Source organism: Pogona vitticeps, chromosome 1 (assembly GCF_051106095.1).
Source record: "Pogona vitticeps strain Pit_001003342236 chromosome 1, PviZW2.1, whole genome shotgun sequence".
Lineage (NCBI taxonomy): Eukaryota > Metazoa > Chordata > Lepidosauria > Squamata > Agamidae > Pogona > Pogona vitticeps.
Genome location: NC_135783.1, coordinates 145,333,809 through 145,354,246, shown reverse-complemented (window position 1 = coordinate 145,354,246; position 20,438 = coordinate 145,333,809). Strand labels below are relative to the sequence as shown.

Here is a 20,438-nt window from a genome sequence, read left to right as displayed (position 1 = left end):
TCCAATCTGTATGTGTTTCGCCTCAGCCAAAACACAAAGCCCTACATCCTGCCTGCCCCAGCTACTATAACAAAGTAGTACAGTTTGTGCTCTGAAAGGAGCGGGGGGGGGGGGGGTAGGGGGAGAGACATGATCCTCTGGGGACAGAACAGAGGGAGGCATGCCCAAACTTCCAGCCGGGCTTCTGGCAACTCCAGAGAGCTGGCCAAGGGTGAAATCCAGAGCATCCTCGTGTTCCCTTGTAGAGCCCAGAAGGCATGAATGGCCAGGATTTGCAAAGAATGTCATCTTCCATTAACCTTGTGACTTCAGCAGGACAGGCAGCAGAGGGGAAAGCGACGGCAAGGCTGAACGAGGGACAGCACTCTTAGTCCTGTCAGCCCACTAAACCAAGAAGGCACTGCGTGATCTGCCTTGAAGACCACACCTTGGGAATCACAGTCTGTTTCGTTACAAGCTGAGCTACTCCAGATACACATACTGTACATGAGCAGCAGGAAACACAAGGGCGCACTCTCCCTCACCTAAGCCCAGAAATGTTAGATTAAAAAAAGAGAACGAATTGAAGTTAAGTATTAAGAATCAAATTAATGTTATTAGGGCATTTATTCGGCATGCTCTTTGGAGAAAGTACTGCATGTGCTAATCACTACCTCCAATTCATTCTTTTCTTCTCCAAAGGGAAAATGCCCTTATCTCCCTTTCAAAGCTAAATCTAAGCTGGGGAACCCAACTGTGGCTCTATAAAATCCACCAATCTCTGCACAAGATGAAGGGAGATTGATTTCTATCTACCCTCCCTTAAAAATTTCCTGCAGACAAGCAATCTGCTTGCTACATAGTTTTGCAGGGGGAGGAAGAGAAAAGAATATAGGTGATGATGGAATGGCAAAGGTGGCTAAGAAAAGTGGAAAGCTCCTTCTTATCCAGAAGCAAACATCATTTAATTGAATGGGACTTATTCAATTTTGAGTAGACCAATTACAGATCCACTTTGCTACACTCTCAATTTTTTTTTCCTAGTAAGAGAAATAGGGGAGAGCAAGGGTCCAATGAGCAGTATGGACCCTTTTGGTCCAAAATCCTGCACGGAGGGTAACTGGGATTCTTATTCAATTGAATGAGGTTTACTCTCAGCTAAGTGGGTATAGGATTGTTGCATTCATTTCAGGTAAACCTATGTTCCCCAAACAACCCATATGTATAAGCTCCATTCTGAACAAAAAATTGAAAGCATATTGAGTGAGATTAAGTGACTCTCCCCATTAAATATTTTAGTTCAAACACTTTTGATTTTTACAAAAACCTTTATTGCGCGTGCGCGCGCGCACACACATATACACAAAAAAATATAGAAAATAATGAGATAATCTCTTTCAACCTGGTCCTTTCCACATGTATTGGACTACGAATCATCCCTTCTCATTAGTCAAGATGGTTGGGGCCCCAAAACACCTGGAGACACCCAAAACAGCTGGGAAAAGCTGTAATACAGCATGTAACACAATTATTTTAAGCACCGTATTTTCCTGTGTATAAGACCCCCAATGTATAAGACGACCCCCAATTTTGACACTTACCGGAGCCGGAGGCAAAGGAGCAACTGCACTCGGCCGCCCCTCACAGCTGTCCATTGACTGCTGCTTCCGCCGCCTGATCACATCCTCCAGTGCCACTCGTGGGCTCCCTTCGGGCAGGGGACAAGGCGGTGACGTGAGCTGGAGGTGAGCCCCGGCAGTGGCGCTGGAGGAAGCAATCGGGTGGTGGCGGCAGCCTGATGCTCTCCATATGTAAGACGACCCTCAATTTTTCCTCTAATGATTTTACATAAAAGTGTCATTTTATACACGGAAAATGTGGTATATAAATGTAACCCAAATATAACTTTACTAAACGTAATCATATATATGTGAAATCAGGCCTCAGTCCCTTTAGAGCAGGGGTCTCAAACATGCGGCCCCGGGGGCCATTTGCGGCCCCCCAGATGATAGTTTGTGGCCCTCACTTTGCCTGTCCCCCCAAAGCGCCCACACATCCTCTGCTGTCAAGAGTAAAAAAAAGCCTTGCCTCGCTCGCCGGCTCTCTCCCAAGACAGCACCTCTTGCACCCTCCATCCAGAACTGCAGCCTGCCAGCAAGCCTACCTCTCTGTCGGCTAAGGAAACTCCTGTGTGGCTTCCTTGGGCTCTTGCTCCGCTTGGCGGAAAATCTGATGCAGCCCAGCCTCACCCAGCCTCACCCTCTTGTGGCCCCCAGGTAAATTGAGTTAAAAACCCCTGCTTTAGAGCTTCCAGCACTGGATGGCTGAGTGGTTTAGGCATCTGGCTGCAGAGTCAAAGGTTGGGAGTTCGATCACCTAGGATGCCTCCTTGACAGAGTCTGGACTCGGATGATCCATAAGAGTCTCTTCCAGCTCTGCAGATTGTTATTAGGCCCCCTCACCCACCTAGAAACCCCAGATCACTGACCACAATATGGATATAGGGTCAGAATCTGTAACCAAATAAATAAATGAATACTAGAGAGGGTAGATCTATGGTCTTGACTTACTGTAAAAACACAATCGAAGCAACTAATATTTGTGTTTAGGGGGAGGTACTGTATACAAAATCTTAACTTCTCAATTTCTTCATTTTCTCAATGTTTTCATTTTCAGCACTGAAGTTGTGTAATTTTGTCTTCTTAATGTTCAACTGCAGTCTCTAGTATTCATGAATAGGAGAGTCATAGTGTTGCAGGCTGCAGTTCTTGATTTGTGGACTGCTTTGCACTTCACTTCTTTCTCTTGTGGCACACACACTACGGGGACAGGAGTCACTACAGGAGTTGGGGGATTTTTTTTTTAAAGTCATTCAACATATGGGAAGGCTTAGTAAGGAAAAGGAAAAGCTTGGTGGGGGCAGTAGCATTTAGCTTCTTAAATAGGCGGCAGGTAAACTTTGGCCATCTTCTAGTGCGATCAGGGCTTTTAAATTATAAATCATTGATCTGTCTTATTTATTTCAGATTGTTTAATCTGTTTTGCTATGCATTTAAGGGATACTATTCAGCGAACTGAATTGTACCCTGTGGGGTAGGAGTGCGTAGAGTGACAGAACGGGACTAAGAAGACCTGGGTTCAAATCCTTGCTTGGCCATGGAAGCTCAATAGGGGAGGGTGGAATTGGTAAAATCTTTTTTAAAAAACACCTCACTCATCTTGAAAGCCCTATTAGAGTTGTTATAAATTGGTTCTGATTTCATGGCATAAAACACAGAGTTGAACTGAACTTAAAAATATTTGTCAATAAGAAGCAATTCTGAGAGGGTAAGGGTGGGTCTTTATGGCTTAATTCTGAACAAATCTATTTCAATGAAATAATAATAATAAAAATGAAGTGCATATTATTGTCAAAGTACTGTATATTCATATTTAATGAAGTACAGAAACACATTAAGGGGTTATTAAGCACTTTGGTTTATTGATTTAATTTATATCCGACTCTTCTCTCAATACAGACATCAGTTCAGTTTTCTGCTCTATGATAGCTGTTCACTGGAATTCTATTTAAAGTTTGACATTTATGACATATATTATATGTATATATTAACTTAAATGAGCATAAGTTATTTTGAAGGAATTGGGCTGTCCTTTTTGTGATTTCCATCTTCCCTATCCCCCATTTTGGCAATGCTTCAGTACCCACTCTGTTTTCCTAAAACAAAACACCCTCAAACTACTAATTATACCCATTTACTCCACAGAGTGGGGGAGATACTCACCAAAGGGCTTCAGATGATTTCAACTGGGGAAAGGAGAGACTTGATACTGTCCTCCCAAGAGCTACATTTAAAAATGGAACAGCCCCAGTTACGTGTCTCTACCCAGGCCTCACAGAACTAAGTACTGTACAGTACAGTACCTCTTAGTTCAGAGGACGTCAACCCCCAGTCTGCGGCCCGGTGGCGGTCCGTGGCCTGAGCTGAACCGGGCTGTGGAGACAGACCTCCCCCCCTGCACTCACTCCCCTCCCCACAACAGATTTGTACACACACACGTGCCAGCACCGGTGTGAGTGCTCCTCCACCCCTTCATGCATGCGCCCGAGTGGGCGTGCGCAAGGGCGTGCAGGTGCTCCTGTGCATACACGAAGAGGTGGGGGAACACTCACACCAGCGCTAGTACGCACGCTCCCCACCACTTCGCACATACGCCTGTGCGCGCATGCGAGAAGAGTGCCCCACTTCCTCAGAGGCTCAGCCGGTCCACAATCTCGAAAAGGTTGGGGACCGCTGTCTTCGTTGATTAAACTACAAGTCGGAGGGAGCCATTCACCTAAGATTCCTTTAAGGTCAGGAGCAAAAGATCACACACACCCTATAAAAGTCACATCATTGTTTCTCATAAGACTACAGAAGCTCTTCAGTGCTGGCTAGAAAGAACTGGATTCAATATGGGCCAGCTTAGCAGTCTGTGTTTGTTCAGCAATTGAACAGTAGTAGACCTCCCTGCCTATCTTTTGGCTGAACCCACAGAGGGTTCCCCCTGCTCTCCTTTCACGTTAATTAACAATTTTATCCTGGCTGGACAGGTCAATGAGTTGGAATATCTGGCTGCGGAGCCAGAGGTCAACAGTTCAATTCCTTCCCAGGAAAAGAGGCAGCCCCTATAGCCTTGGGCAGGCTGCCCAGTCCCAAGGTGATCCGAGAAAGAGGGAATTATAAACCATGTTGGAGTACTATATCTTACATACAGCACTGATGTTACCTGTCTGTCATGGGTTTGGAGGGAAAGTTCCATCCTATGGGGAGTGGAAGGCGGGACATCAGGAGGAGGGGCTGTACTGTATATATATGTGGAGCGTGTGTGAAGAAGCTGGAGAAGAGCTGAGAGAAGAAGCTTGAGTGGGAGTCTGTGTGTCAGACAGGGTACTACTGTGTGTCAGTCAGTACCAACCTGATAGGTTCAGGTGTCTGTATGGTTAGCCAGAACTGATAGGTTCAGGGTCTGTGCTTCAAGTTAAGTGTTCTGTGTGAACCAAACTGTGTGTATATATGATTGAGACTAAGCCCCGTTACTGTATCTTATTCACTTGATCCTTTTATTTTCCCTGTGTGTTATGTAAATAAACCTTGTTCTTTTATTTGTTTAAAAATCCATCCCTGGTCTGTGTGACTTCTTATAGGGAATGGTTGGTGGCAGCTTAGTGAAACTGTGGCATATCCCAGTAGGTCTGGGTTTGTCACATTGATTGGTGTCCAGCGTGTGGGATACGACTGGTCCAGTTGTCCAGCGGTCCAGCAAAGCCTTGGCAAGTGTGCCCAGAGCAAGGGGGGTCTAGTCAGGGACAATCTGAGAGCGCGTAGGTAATCTTCTAGGCATACTTACGGGGAGGTACGCTAGTGGAAGAACGTGTAACCTCAGATTGGGGACTAGATTAGGGAGCTCTGAGGCAACCTGTTTTTGGCGGGAAAAAAGCTGAGGCAAAACTGTGAAATAGCAGTGATCTAGCTTGTCTGCTGAGAGGCCTAGCAGAGGGGGGTGGACTCTGGCTGGCTACAGTTGCAAGTTAGTGCTGAAGAACAGCAGCAAACTAGAGAAGGCTGGTTCTGAGGCAAAAGAAAAAAAAAGTGGTCGCTTTATTTTGAGGCTTGACTTTTGAAAGCAGCCTGTTCTGGGGGGGGATTATGCCCTTGACTCGAAGCCAAATGGCAGAAATGGGTGAAGTGAAAGACCCCCAGGTTGACCAAGGTTCTGAGGATGAATTTGGCTCAGTGCAGGGTGACAGCACGGGAGAACAGAACCCAGAACTCAGAAAAATACTCCTAGCCCAACAGCATGAACTGAGGGTGAGGGAAATGGAGGAAAGATTAGAGAGAGAAAGGAGGGAGGAAAGGGAGAGGCAAAGACAATTTGAATTGGAATTGCAGAGAGAGAAAATGGCGTTTGAGTTAAGAAAATTGGAACTGATGAATCAGAACAATAATAACAATAGGGATTCTGAGGGAGGCCAATTGTCTAAAGCTGACCTGAAGAAATTCCCTGTATACCACAAGGGAGATTGCCCTGAGGTGTTCTTTTCCCTAGTGGAAAGAGCGTTTGTGGACTTCTCAGTAAGGGAAACTGAGAAGATGACCATAATGCGATCTTTAATCAGTGGCAGCCTGGCAGAAGTCTATGCAGAGATGCCAGAGGAACTGATGAAAGATTTTGCAGAGTTTAAAAAACTGGTGTTTGCCAGACATGGGATAAATGCGGAACAGCTGAGGCAAAGATTCAGGTCACTCACCAAGAAACCAGAGCAGACTTTTACCCAAGTGGGGGCCCAATTGGTGAGGCTGCTAGAGAAATGGCTATCTCAGGAGGGGACAGAGACCTTTCAGCAGCTCAAAGACTTGATAGCGCTGGAACAGTTCTATTCAGTCCTGCATGGAGAACTGAAGTTCCAGGTGAGGGAAAGGAAACCGAAATCTGTGGCAGAAGCAGCCGAAATCGCCGATTTTATTTCCCAAATAAGAAAGCCCTTAGGTGCTGAGGGGAAATCGATAGGTAAACCCAAAGAAACCTAGAGCAAGTACTCTCAGGGACCAGGGAAAAACCAGCAAGGGGGAGGGGCCCATGGTGAAGGGAAGCCCTCAGACATGAAACCAAGACCTCAGATTTTGGAGGGAAAACCAAAACAAGATGAGAAAGACTCAAAATATAGCAGGAAATGTTATTTCTGTCAGGGAAAGGGCCATCTAATCTCAGAGTGTGAGAAATTAAAGCAGCTAAAAGGAATTGTGCCTCATGATTCGAGTGGAACCAAGCCAAAAGCTGTGTTCTGTGTCCAGAAAGAGCAAAGCTCCTTGCCACTGAGGGAGCCTGTTGCCATGGCTACTCAATCTGGAACAGTGGCATCTGCTGATCAGGCTGAGGAAAATGGTCCTCTTGTGGAGGTCAGGCGCTGCTTACTTGTGAGAACAGATTCTCAGTTGTTTGAAACAGCAGGGGTGGACGTAGGAATACTTGACCATCAGTATCGGGGGTTAAGGGATACTTGTTCCCAGGTGACCCTGTGCCATCCAGATATTATTCCTAGGGAGTATGTAATCCCGAATGAGAGCATAAAGGTGGCAGGGATTGAGGGACAGGTGATCTCACTGCCAGTCGCGGAGGTACCTGTGAACTTTCAAGGCTGGAGGGGAGTTTGGCGGCTAGCAATTTCATCGACTCTGCCAGCAGCCGTGCTCGTGGGAAATGACCTGGCTGAACATGTGAAAAGGGTGCTAGTGATTACACGCTCACAAGCTACCACGGGGACAGTTCAGGGGGGTACTGTCGAGCCCGAGACGGAAGCAGAGGGGAGTTCAGAAGCTGTGGTGGAAACCTTAACCACAGACAGCAGATTTGGCCAAGAGCAAAAGGCAGACGCCACTCTCCAAAAGTGTTTTGAACAGGTGACAGACGCCCAGCTAACACCTGAAACCCCAGTGAGATTTCTAGAGAAAAAGGGGATTTTATATAGAGAGACCCTGAGGAATATCTCAAAAGGGGGAGATGGGATCCGAAGTCAGCTAGTGGTACCTGAAAAGTATCGCCCCATGATCTTACAAAGGGGGCACTCTGACATGTTTGCTGCGCACTTAGGGGTGAACAAAACACAGCAGAGAATCACACAGAATTTTTACTGGCCTGAAATAGGGAAGCAGATCAAAGAGTTCTGTAAACGATGTGATGTGTGTCAAAGGCAGGGGAATAGCCGCGACAGGACCAAAGCAAAGTTGTGCCCTTTGCCTGTGATTGACACTCCGTTCAAATGCATAGGGGTGGATATTGTGGGACCTTTGCCCAAGGCCACAAAGAGGGGGAACAGGTTCATTCTCACCATTGTGGACCATGCCACGAGGTACCCTGAAGCCATACCCTTGACTAACATTGAAACTAACACAGTGGCAGATGCCTTGGTGGGGTATATGTCCAGGATGGGATTTGCCTCAGAAATAATCACAGATTTGGGCGCATCGTTCACATCGAAGCTCATGAAACGCTTATGGCAAATCTGTGGAATTAAACACAAGGAAACCACTGCCTATCACCCTGAAAGTAATGGGTTAACTGAGAAGTTCAATGGGACTCTAATGCGCATGATTAGGGCTTACTTGGCAGAGAATCCAAACAATTGGGACCAGAAGCTGCAATCCCTTTTGTTTGCTTATCGATCAGTGCCACAAGCCAGTACCGGGTTCAGTCCGTTTGAACTTTTATTTGGGAGAAGGGTGAAAGGGCCCCTTGATTTGATCAAACAAAATTGGGAGCAGATCACCCAGGATGACCCACAAGATGTTGTGACATATATAGACTCTTTAAGAAATGACCTAAAGAGAAACCTAGAGCTAGCAGCAGAGACCCTGCAAGCTCAGAAAGTCAGAAAGAAAGCTTGGGATGACCAGGAAGGCAGGGAGAGGTACTTTAACCCAGGGGAGGAAGTGCTTTGGCCTAGGCCCTGCAAAGAAAACAAACTGCAGCTGGGTAGCCCAGAAACAAAATACTTGGGTCACATAGTAGGGGGAGGAGTGATAAAACCCCTAGAGGCCAAAACAGAAGCAGTTCGTGATTGGCCTAGACCCAACACCAAGAAAAAAGTCAAATCATTTCTTGGGTTGGTGGGCTACTACAGAAAGTTCATCCCGAGGTTTAGCGAGATTGCGGCTCCGCTGACCGATCTGACGAGGAAGAAGACTGATGACCGCATCCCGTGGACCAGCGACTGTGAGGAGGCGTTCCGGAGGTTGAAGGAGGCGCTCATCAACTATCCAGTGCTGCGTGCTCCAGACTTCGACCGGGAGTTCATCATCTACACCGATGCGTCTAACAGCGGGGTAGGAGCAGTTCTTTGCCAGGAGGATGAGAATGGTGACCAGCATCCAGTGTCCTACCTGAGTAGGAAACTCCAGAAAGGTGAGAGACATTTGGCAACCGTGGAGAAGGAGTGTCTGGCCATAGTCTACGCGATCCAGAAGGCCAAGCCTTACATCTGGGGAAGACATTTTACTCTGTGCACTGACCATTCACCACTGCAATGGTTAAAGACAATGAAAACCCACAATAGCAAACTTATGAGGTGGGCTTTAAACCTGCAAGACTATGACTTTGAAGTGAAGGTGGTCAGAGGGTCAGTGAACTGTGTTGCTGACGCCTTGTCAAGAAGACCTGAAGAATGAAGACGGCGAAAGAAACATGGACTATGTATATATTTTGGTGATCAAAGGTTAAATGTGCTTGTTTATTAAACATGTTAGTTTGTATGAATAAAGGTAACTTGATGTATTGTAAATGGTAAATGTTTAACTTAGAGTGTAAGTATAAGTATGATATTGTATGTATAACTGTTTTTGTGTGTTTTATCCAGGTTGTTTTTTGGTGAAAAGCACCTTAGCTTTCCCCCTACAAAACAACTTATAAAGAGGGGAGGTGTTACATACAGCACTGATGTTACCTGTCTGTCATGGGTTTGGAGGGAAAGTTCCATCCTATGGGGAGTGGAAGGCGGGACATCAGGAGGAGGGGCTGTACTGTATATATATGTGGAGCGTGTGTGAAGAAGCTGGAGAAGAGCTGAGAGAAGAAGCTTGAGTGGGAGTCTGTGTGTCAGACAGGGTACTACTGTGTGTCAGTCAGTACCAACCTGATAGGTTCAGGTGTCTGTATGGTTAGCCAGAACTGATAGGTTCAGGGTCTGTGCTTCAAGTTAAGTGTTCTGTGTGAACCAAACTGTGTGTATATATGATTGAGACTAAGCCCCGTTACTGTATCTTATTCACTTGATCCTTTTATTTTCCCTGTGTGTTATGTAAATAAACCTTGTTCTTTTATTTGTTTAAAAATCCATCCCTGGTCTGTGTGACTTCTTATAGGGAATGGTTGGTGGCAGCTTAGTGAAACTGTGGCATATCCCAGTAGGTCTGGGTTTGTCACACTATATGCCCAGAAAACTCTTGGCTGGGGGTGAGAATTGTTGTCAAAATGTGTGTGTGTGTGTGTGTGTGTGTGCGCGCGCGCATGCGCACACACACAGAAACACAGAGACACATATATATGCAAATGTGATACAGTGGTGCCTCACTTAGCGATCGCTCCATTGAGCGATGAAATCACTTAGCGATGGGGTTTTGGCCATCGCCAGAGCGATCACTTAGCGATGGCCCCTATAGGGAAAAATCGCTTTGCGATGATCGCGGGGAAGCGATCATCGCTAAGCCCCCATTTTCGGCCAGCTGATCGGCGGTTCCAAAATGGCCGCCTGCTGTGTTTCCTCGCTTTAGAGGCACCCAAAATGGCCGCCACAATGGAGGATTTTCGCTTAAGCTTAGTTTGGAAGCCCATAGGAACGCATTAAACAAGTTTTAATGCGTTTCTATGGGCTTTTAAAAATCACTTAGCGACGTTTTTTTCCGGAACAGATTAATGTTGCTAAGCGAGGCACCACTGTATATGGGTCACATTTGCACACACACACACACACACACACACACACACACACACACACACACACACACACACACACACACAATTTTTTCAGTCAGTGGACAACAGCATTGAACTGATTTTGGTACAACAGTAATTGTACCAAAATAGTAATTGGTACCCATGACTTGGATGATGGCATTGCCAGGTTGTGAATCATCATCGCATTATATATCATCTCTACTTTTGGTCATTCTTTTTTAATAGTGCTATGCTAAAGAAATATATTTGGAAGTGGTTAATGGCTCTTCAGGGGATGTGGTGGCGCTGCTGGTTAAACCCCAGAAGCCTCTGTGCTGCAAGGTTGGAAGACCAGTAGTCGTAAGTTCGAATCCATGCGACGGAGTGAGCTCCCGTCACTTTGTCTCAACTCTTTGCCAACCTAGCAGTCTGAAAGCATATAAATGTGAGTCAATAGATAGGTACCACCACAGTGGGAAGGTAACGGTATTACGTGTCTAGTCGTGCTGGCCACGTGACCATGGAAACTGTCTATGGACAAAATGCTGGCTCTATGGCTTGGAAATGGGGATGGGCACCATGCCCTAGAGTTGGACATGACTGGACAAATTGTCAAGGGGATCCTTTACCTTTAATGGCTCTTCACAGAGCAACGATTCCCCACTTCCTTATGTTTTTAATCTAATTGCCAATCTAACCTGAAGAAATATCAGAGACTGAGAGATTTCTTAGAAAAAAGATTACTGAAACTAATTAATACACAGTCAGTGAGTTAACTCCAGGTTCTGCCTTTACCACTTTTGGGTGAGGTGCCTCCCCTGCCTACTCCATCAATGTGCATGGGCACATAGCCTGGGCTAGATCAGTTTCCATTTTCTTGCCCTTTGAGAGGCTCAGATCTTTTAAAAACTAAGACAGAATTCTCAACTTGGGGGGGGGGAAGTGGGCTCACTGTCGTAAGTGCTCCAACAAAATTGGTGCCTGTGGAAGGTTTGCCATTCACAGGATAACTGGTAAGTGAGGTAACTGGTATGCCCCAAAGAAAAAAGCAAGAACTAATATAACACAAAGATAGCATGTTTCAGAAACACAACACCACTCCTGTGAACATTTTCTGCTTCTAGTCATTTCATTTAAGGCAAACTGATAAGCTTCCCACATAGGATGCAAGGATAGTACAAGATAGAATTGAGGTCTGGTAATATTCTGAGAAACACAGGTAAGTAAATCACTCATGTTCCCCCCTCACACAAGCGCAAACCAAACAAAACTAGCCAATAAACATAAAATCATCTTGCCACCATACAGTGGTGCCTCACTTAGCGATGTTAATTCGTTCCCAAAAAATCGCTGCTAAGCAATTTCATCGCTAAGCGAAATGCGGTTTCCCATTGAAATGCACTGAAAACCGGATAATCCGTTCCAATAGGAACGAATTGCTGTCCTTAAGCGAAAATCGCCATAGGAAACATCGCTAAGCGAAACGCGGTTAACCAATTAAAATGCATTGAAATCTATTCAATGCATCTCAATGGGGGAAAAATACAACCGCAAATTAAAACAGAGTCAGAACAAAGTCACATTTGGTTAACAAAGGGTTTGTTTAGTGCACTTTATAATTTCAAACGTTTTAAAAAGTAAACTTTAACTTTATAAATAACAAAAAAAAAAACATTTAAAAAACAGCAAACATGAGGCTGTTTAAACCATTGTTAAGCGAAACAGGGGACCCAAAATTTAATCACTATGTGAAGCATGGTTCCAACCACTGCTAAGCAAAAATCGCCCATAGGGGCCATCGCTAAACGAAGCACAAAAACGCTCCGAAAAAGTCATCGCTATGCGATTTCATCGCTAAATGGAGCGCCCGTTAAGCAAGGCACCACTTTACTATCAGCCGCACAATGATGTCCCACACTCTGGGTTTACTAAGATAGGTAAAGGTAAAGGTTCCCCTTGACAATTTGTCCAGTCGTGTCCAACTCTAGGCGGTGGTGCTCATCTCCATTTTCAACACATAGAGGTAGCCATGTTGGCCAGCGCGACTAGACACGGAATGCCGTTACCTTCCCACCGTGGTGGTACCTACTGATCTACTCACATTTTTGCATTTTGCATGCTTTCGAACTGCTAGGTTGGCGGGAGCTGGGACAAGCGATGGGGGCTCACTCTGTCACGTGGATTCGATCTTACGACTTCAGGTCTTCTGACCTTGCAGCACAGGCTTCTGCAGTTTAACCCGCAGCGCCACCACGTCCTTTCTACTAAGATAGCCTTCTCCTATCTGCCTTCTTTGAATTGCTCAGCTGCAGCCATCTACTGTTTTTATTTTCTGGTTTAAATATTTTTTAATAATTGTAAAATGCAATGATGTTGGCACGACTGCAGTGTAAAAGAAATGAAATCTGTAAAAACACAGGCTATAGTGAAAGAGTTTGCTGCTCATCCGGATCACAGCTGCCTCTTCACACCACAGTGGGTACCCCAGAACTAAGAGACAGAATTCAAGATTGAAAACCAATGGCACAGAGAACAGCAGGACCCGAATTAACAGAATCCGGTCCTTTACAAACAAGAAAAATAGAATAATAAATAAATTTACAACTGTGTGAGTTTCCTTCTCACCCTCCTTCTGCTTTCTCTCCTCTGCAACTAGATCGGTACTCACTCATCCAATTTTACAGTTGCTGCAAGGACCCCTTTAGCAGCATTTCAATGACATGCCAGCAGAACTGTAATGTAAGCCAATTTCCCTTCTTACAGAAGCACCAGTCCTTAGGCCTGAGAAAGTATTATGCAGTTTTGCTTCAGCAGTAATTGATATCCTCTCAAGGCAAGAACATACCGATATCAAAATGCATTAACATCTTAAATTCCAAGTTTTAAAAAAATCAGTTATATAAGTTTAATATGGGCCAGGTTACTGCTGTAGCAAGCTCATGTGTTGACAAACTCTACTAGAAACCTGTCTAGATTTGATATTTACTAATTAATGATTTGTACAACTATTTAAAGCGCAATCCTGTGTCTTAAAAAGAAACATGTTACAATGTGGGCATATTTAGTATTCCAGTTTTACCGTAATGTTTTCTTTGCTCATGTTTGATAAATGTAGAATTATGCACTGACAATTATTGTGAAATATTTAAACCATGCCTCTAAAAAAAAGTAAGCGAGGCATACATTAAATAAATACAGTATTCTGATTGGTTTTGAACAAAGAAAGAGAGAGAGAGAGAGAGAGAGAATATGCTCAATGTTTTTATTTATTTATTTATTTGTTTGTTTGTTTATTCATTTATTGTATTTATACCCCACCTGTCTTGTCATTTCGACCACTGTAGGCGGCTTAGTGTTGTTGGTGTCTTACTGTATGTGTACACAAGTAAGTATGTATTGTAACTGGATTCTATTTTGGAATAACCACTAAGTAATTTGAAATACATTTAGAACTGAAATAACAATTCTATGGCTAAAATTCTATTGTGCAGTTACTCCAAAGGCATACTTTTTAAACAGGAACTGCTGCAAATTAAGAAATGTCCACAAACATTATCTGTTGTACACCAATTCACACAATTCAGCAAGTAACAGAGAAATGCTTAGAGAGATTTCTTAACTTGCAGCAATTTGTCTCTAAAACTTTGCATTGCGATTTTTTAAAACAGCTGATCAATGGTTCCAAAACGGCCGCCGGACACCCAAAATGGCCACCACAACCATTTTCGTGCCCTGCTCTTGCTTATCGAGGGCGCGAAAATGGCGGCGCTATGGAGGAACTTTGCTGAACGGTGAGTTTGGGGCCCTATGGGTTTTTTTGTTCCGTTTAGCGATGTTTTTGCATAGCGACGATTAATCCGGAACGGATTAACGTCGCTATGCGGGGCACCACTGTAAAAAGGGGGCTGAGTAATGTCTACACTAGCTGGCTGATTTCACACTTGCACAGCCCAACCTGAAGATGTCAGGGATTGAACATCGACCCTTTTGTGCTGAGCTACATCCCCGCCAGTCTCTGCTGAAATTTAAACATATTACATGGAGTCTATAGCTAAACCAGTAATGCACAGAAAATAAGAGCATTACTGAGAGAACTGCCCATTCTGCTTGTTCTTGCTGTGAAATAATCTAGAGCAATGGTTCTCAGCTTTGGGTAATCCAGGAGTTCTTGGACAGCAACTTCCAGAAACCACAGTCAGCACAGCTACTGGCGAAGGCTTCTGGGAAATGAAATCCAAGAACACCTTTGTTACCCACATTTGGGGACCATTAATGGCGAGTAATACTTAACATAACACTATGAGTGCATAAGGCATGCTCAAGAAGTGTAAAGTAGGCCAAACTGCCACCTACTAAGCAAGATCAGAACTGATGAGTTTCCGGCTTTACAGCTCAGCTTCTTAATGCTCTCAAATTATATACAACAAGGAGTCTTGCGATACCTTTCCGATGGACACAGACACACAAAACTGGCATGCACTTTCAATGGGCTACAGTCCATAGAAGCTTATGCTAAATAAAACTTGTTAACTCCTTAAGATGTAAATAAGACCCCTTGTTTTCACTACAATACATTTAACTTGGCTATTACCTTGGAAACATTGTCGTTAGGTGCCACCAAATTGATTTTGACTTACAGCAACCCTATGAATTAATGGTCTCCAAAGGGTCTTAACTTTAACAGCCGTGGTCAGGTCATGCAAACTAAAAGCCATGGCTTTATGAGACAATCCATCTCACATCAGGCCTTCCTCTCTTCCTATTGTCTTTCACTTTCCCTAGCATTACTATCTTTTTCAGTAAGTATTCTTTTCTCCTTACACGTCTGAAGCACATTTCAAATGAATTAATTTTTTCTCTGCCAGCTTTTTTTCACTGTCCAGCTTTCACATCCATATGAAATAATACCAAACGTTCTGTTCTTGGTCTTGTTTCTCCACATTTTGTCCTAACAGTAGCTTCTTGTCTGAAGTATAGGTTACGTATCAGAATAGTCCAACGTTGTGGCACACGCATTTCTTTTAGCATGATCCAGATCGGTTCATGATCCACACAATCCAAGGTTTTACTGTAATCTATAAAGCACAGATTGCTTTTCTTCTGAAATTCTTTATTAAATGTCAGTGGTCAATGTATTTTTTGAAAAATCATCTCTTGTACCTCTTTCTTTTCTTACTACAGCTTGAGTATCTGGAATTTCTCACTCCACATCTGGTAAAAGTTTCTGTTGTACAATTGTGATAATCTGTTTGCTTGCATGGAAGATTAATATGATGGTCCTACAATTACTGAAAACTGGGATCTCCTTTTTGGGGGGACTCGAATGTACATAGAAAGTATACCGAACTGAATGTCCAGTCTGCGGGTCATTGTTTCGTTTCCTGTATGGGAAAACAATATCCCAGTCTTATTGCAGAACTAAGATGCACACTTCCCATTGTGTTCAGTGAGATTTCCAAAAGACATGCATAGGCTTGCACTACGGCCCACTGCTTTACAGTACATATTCACACTGTGTTTAAATTATACAACGTATTATATGTTATGTGGTGTCACACTGGAACTGACTTATAGCAACCCTAAATGATTTTCAAAGCATATAAGATATTAAAAGAGTGGCTTTATCACTGCTACCACTCCCCATGAATTTCCATGGCGAGGTAGGGATTCAAACCCAGGTCCAACAATCTATTCACTGTATCTTTGGGTATCAAAGCAAAACACACTGTGCTACTGCTAAAGTTGCTGCACTGGCTGCTCTTTTGTTTCCAAATACAATTCAAAGAGCTGGTTTGAACCCTTGAAGACTTAACATAGCTTAGGGAAAATTGCCTTCTTTATGAACTTGCCCAGTCCTTTAAGATCAGCCTCAAAGGCCTCCTCCTGCATTCCTAGCTCCTGAGGTTAGATGGGTGGTAACAAGGATCCTTTTCTGTTCCACCATCTCCTTTGCGAACTCTCTTGCTAGAAGGGATTTCCCCAATGCTGATGTCAACCTCCTTTCCTTGCTGCTGATGGATTTTCAAGCTTCCAGTCAAATTGGTCTGTGTCCAATTATATGGCCTTTTTATTTTGTAAAAAGCAATAGCTGAAGAACAGTTGTACATGTTTTAAGCCAAAACTAATTTAAATAATAAACCCTTTTTTGAAGCACACACTTACACTAGACATTATGTTATTCTCACATATTTTTGCCTGTCATGAAGCAGAGTGGGTAATATTCTGTGCAAGTAACATTTGAGGAGTAATAATCTGTGTGACAAAGCCATTACAAAAGCAACAAATGCACCATATCACACATCCCTGCACATCTGGAAAATGTGAAAGGAGTGACAATAGCAGGGCAAATGATGGAGCTGTGGGCAACTAATGCACAGGTGACATTCATTTCCCCTCATATTGAAAGCTTATAAAATTCACCTGTCACTCACCCTCCCCTTAATCTGTTCATGCTTTAAAGGCATGGAAAATGGAGCAGAGAAAAATAAATAGAATTTCTGGAGACTTCAGAAGAAGAAAAAAGTTTCTTTCTCCAATAGGAGAAGATCTAACTCAGTGGTTCCCACCCTTTTTAGAGTAGCGACTCCCTTTTAGAATAAATAATTTGCAGGCCCCCATATTTGTATAAAAAGGCATAGGGTAAAGTTATCCTTTCTCAGAAAGCAGAGGATTCTTTCTCTTCCCAAAAGGTCTGTTTCTCATGCACACACATACACACTAACTTTACTATCCTGCTCTGAAAAGTCAAGGCAGAAATGTTTAACATGATCCAGAGCGTTTCATGATCCACACAATCAAAGGCTTTACGTAGCACAGATTTTCTTCTGAAATTCCTTATTACATGCCAGTTGTCAACGTATTTTTAAAAATCATCTCTTGTACCTCTATCTTTTCTGAAACCAGTTTGAATATCTAGCATATAAGGTGACCCAAGACCCCTCAGTAAACACTTCTTAGCCCCCTTGGTTTGGAAACACTGGTCTAACTGGGAAAAGCAAATAAGTAAATAAAAATTTAAAAAATGGTGCTCCACCTCTTCCTAATTTATAGCCTAGGTCAAAATTTAGAGCCAGGGTCGCAAGGAGACAGAAGAGCAGTTCACCAGGGAACTCAACCCTTCTTCACAGTAAGCAGAAATATGGGTGCAGTCAGTCCTAAACAAATTTAGGACCTTCCCGCGGAATTGTGGGGCTCACATCCTTACTAACTACACCTTGACTCCTGCCTGCAAGAGGAGTCAATCGGCACACCGGGTGGGTGGGTAGGTGTGTATTATGGGGAGGGGGGGCAAACAGACAAAAGGGTCCTTTATTTTGTTTTGTTTTGCAGAATCAGCAGATGCTTGGAACTTCCAAAGACCTGACATTACGGGTGGAAGGGGGTGGCGGCATATGACTAGCCGATTAGGATCGCAGCGAAGGCTAACGGGAGCGCCATCATCCTCCCCCTAAGGGCCACTGGGTCGGCCTGGGAAGGAGCAACAAAACGGCCTGGGTCACCTCTCCCTCCCTTCCTCGACACCAAGCCAAGCCAGGAGCCTCCTGTCCCGCCTTCCCCGCCTCTCCACCCCCCCCTCGGCATTAAGCAAGCCTCGAAAGGGGATCTCCGAGAGATCCTTCCAAGAAGGAAAAGAGGCGTCCGATCCTAACCCTCCCCGCAACTTCCCCGAAACCACCGCTCTCCCCCGGGGCGCGAAGTGCCAAGTCACGCTGTCCTCCCAGAGCCCGCCGGCGGGGTGCCCTCCGGACACCCCCCCCTCCAAGCAACCCAGCCCGGCCCGCCTCTGCCCCAAAGGCAAAGCCTCCCCGCTCCTCACCTGCAGGGAAGAAGTCCTATCGGGACGGGGGGGGGGAGAGAGAGACCGGCAGCGCAGAGAGCCCCCCCCCTTTCCAAGGCTCCAGTTCCACCGCGCGACTGCCGGGCCGGCCCCAGCGCCGGGAAGCAGCGGCAGCGGGCGAGCGGCTCGTCCGCCCACAAAAGGGGAGGGCCTCGAGGGCAGGGTGGGGGTGGGTGAACACGGGAGGGGGCGGCGGCTCCTGGACACGGGGTCCGCCCCTGCCCTCGCCCCGCCTGCGGGTTGGTGGCCGGCGGGGGGGGGCTCGCTCTCGCGGGTCCGTCGCTGCTCCCCGATCCTAAAGAGGGCAGCGCTCGCCCGCCCCACGGCGCAAAGTGGGGCGAAGGGGGAGGCCGACTCTTCCTGACTCGCGATTTGGGGGGGGGGGAGAGGGGAGAAAGGCAGGCAGGCAGGCTGGCTAGCTGAGGGGAAAGGCTCCAGGGGAGCGACGCGGCTTTGCCAGTCCGAGTGAAGACCGCTTGACCCGGGGACCGCCTGCCCAGGGAAATGGACCGCATTCCCGAATCTCCTTCACTTCACGGGGGGGGGGGGGCGCAGGGCGTTAGGGTCGTTTTCAAAGAGCTGGCTGGTCTTGAGGCAGTGTCTAGGTCGCAGAACGTGGGGAGCCCCTGATCTTTGCCAGGAATCTACGGGCGCCCTCGAGCATGCCCGGAGATGGGAAGGCCTGGGGGGGGGAACTGAAACATTGGGGGGGACGGATTTTTTTCCCCCTAGAAAAAATAAAAAAATAATTTGACTGGAATATGTTCTTTCCCACTGATAAATAATTTGTCTGTGGCATTAAGATCTTAATTAAAGAACTTCTGCAAAATAAAGACTTCTGAGTCTTTATGTATTTTAAGTTCTGCCCCAGGAATGTTCTATATATTTATTCCAAATTAAGGACTAGTGATTTCAGTAGGCATGTGGAATCGCAGGTTTTAGGTGCAATCCAAGCACTTAACTGGGCGTACACCCTACTGAACTCAATTTGACTTGCTTCTGAGAAGACATCCTTACAAAGATCATCCTTGCAGACGGAAAAAGATTGATGGGTGTTGTAAGCTTTCTAAGAAAACATGCGGCAAAGAGTTCTCATTCTGTGCTAGAGCAAAAGCTTTACATGTGGAAGGGCCCAGGTTCTTTGGTGCCCAGGATCTTGATACCCTGGGCAGCCACAGTGAGGAAGTGCAGATGCCGCTGAGCTTGTAAGGATTAATTAACTGACGCCTCAGTAAGGCAGTAATACTCCCTGTTGCTGATGTGTCTGAAGAAAGGTTTGGACCACTTATATGCTAGTGATTATCTCTAAAACTACAGTACACTGACGTATTATGATATGAATTATTTGTTTGCTTGCATTTAAATTACATTAAAATATGCTAATAAATAATTACTTGAACTAGATTATACCATTCATGTGTAGGCATCCTTCAGTCTCAGGACACTATGGTAATGTGCCCTGAATAGAGAGGTCTTGGAACAGCATCTAGTGTGACCGCAAAAGCCAATTCAAGAGTGACAATCCCTCCCACACTGAAGACAAATACAGTCTGTCCGCTGTCCAGCTTCCTGATTTTGCTGGTTTCGGGACTGCCTCTTTGCCTTGGCCTGCTGGACAAGGGTCTCTTCAAATTGGGAGAGACCATGATGCACTCCCTGCCTCCAGGTCCATTCTTAAGGCCTTCAGATCCCGCTTGCAGATGTCCTTGTATCGCAGCTATGGTCTCCCTCTGGGGCGCTTTCCCTGCACTAATTCTCCATACAGAAGATCTTTTAGAATCTCCATACAAGAGATCTTTTGGTACCACTCATGGAAGACCTATTTAATTCCTACAAGCAGCTGCATGTTTATGACAGTATATACTGACTGAGGTACATGTGTTGTCCTAAGGATCTTTTTATAACATGTAATACACAATATAGAGATACATTATACCCTCTTAGCATTTATATTGATGAATTAATATCAACCTATTTAAAATTAAGATATTGTTCATTTGGGTACATTCAATTAATTATACATATTTTTGTACATTAAGAACTGACTATAGTAATTGGCAAAACATCATCAGTCTGAAGCAACCCCAAACAATAACAACCTGGTGGCTGATCCTTCCAGTCCAGAAGCAGCACTACATTGCACTGCTGGTTGCAC

At 45.0% G+C, this 20,438-nt stretch overlaps 1 protein-coding gene across 1 annotated transcript in view; it reads right to left on the bottom strand.

Moving 5' to 3' along the window:
- Positions 1–18,380, bottom strand: part of UBXN2A (UBX domain protein 2A) — a 46,372-nt gene extending 27,992 nt beyond the window's left edge. Inside the window, exon 1 of the mRNA XM_073002278.2 lies at positions 18,263–18,380. The gene's annotated coding sequence lies outside the window, so the exon portion shown is untranslated. The remainder of the gene's footprint in view (positions 1–18,262) is intronic.
- Between the last annotated feature and the right edge of the window lie 2,058 nt (positions 18,381–20,438).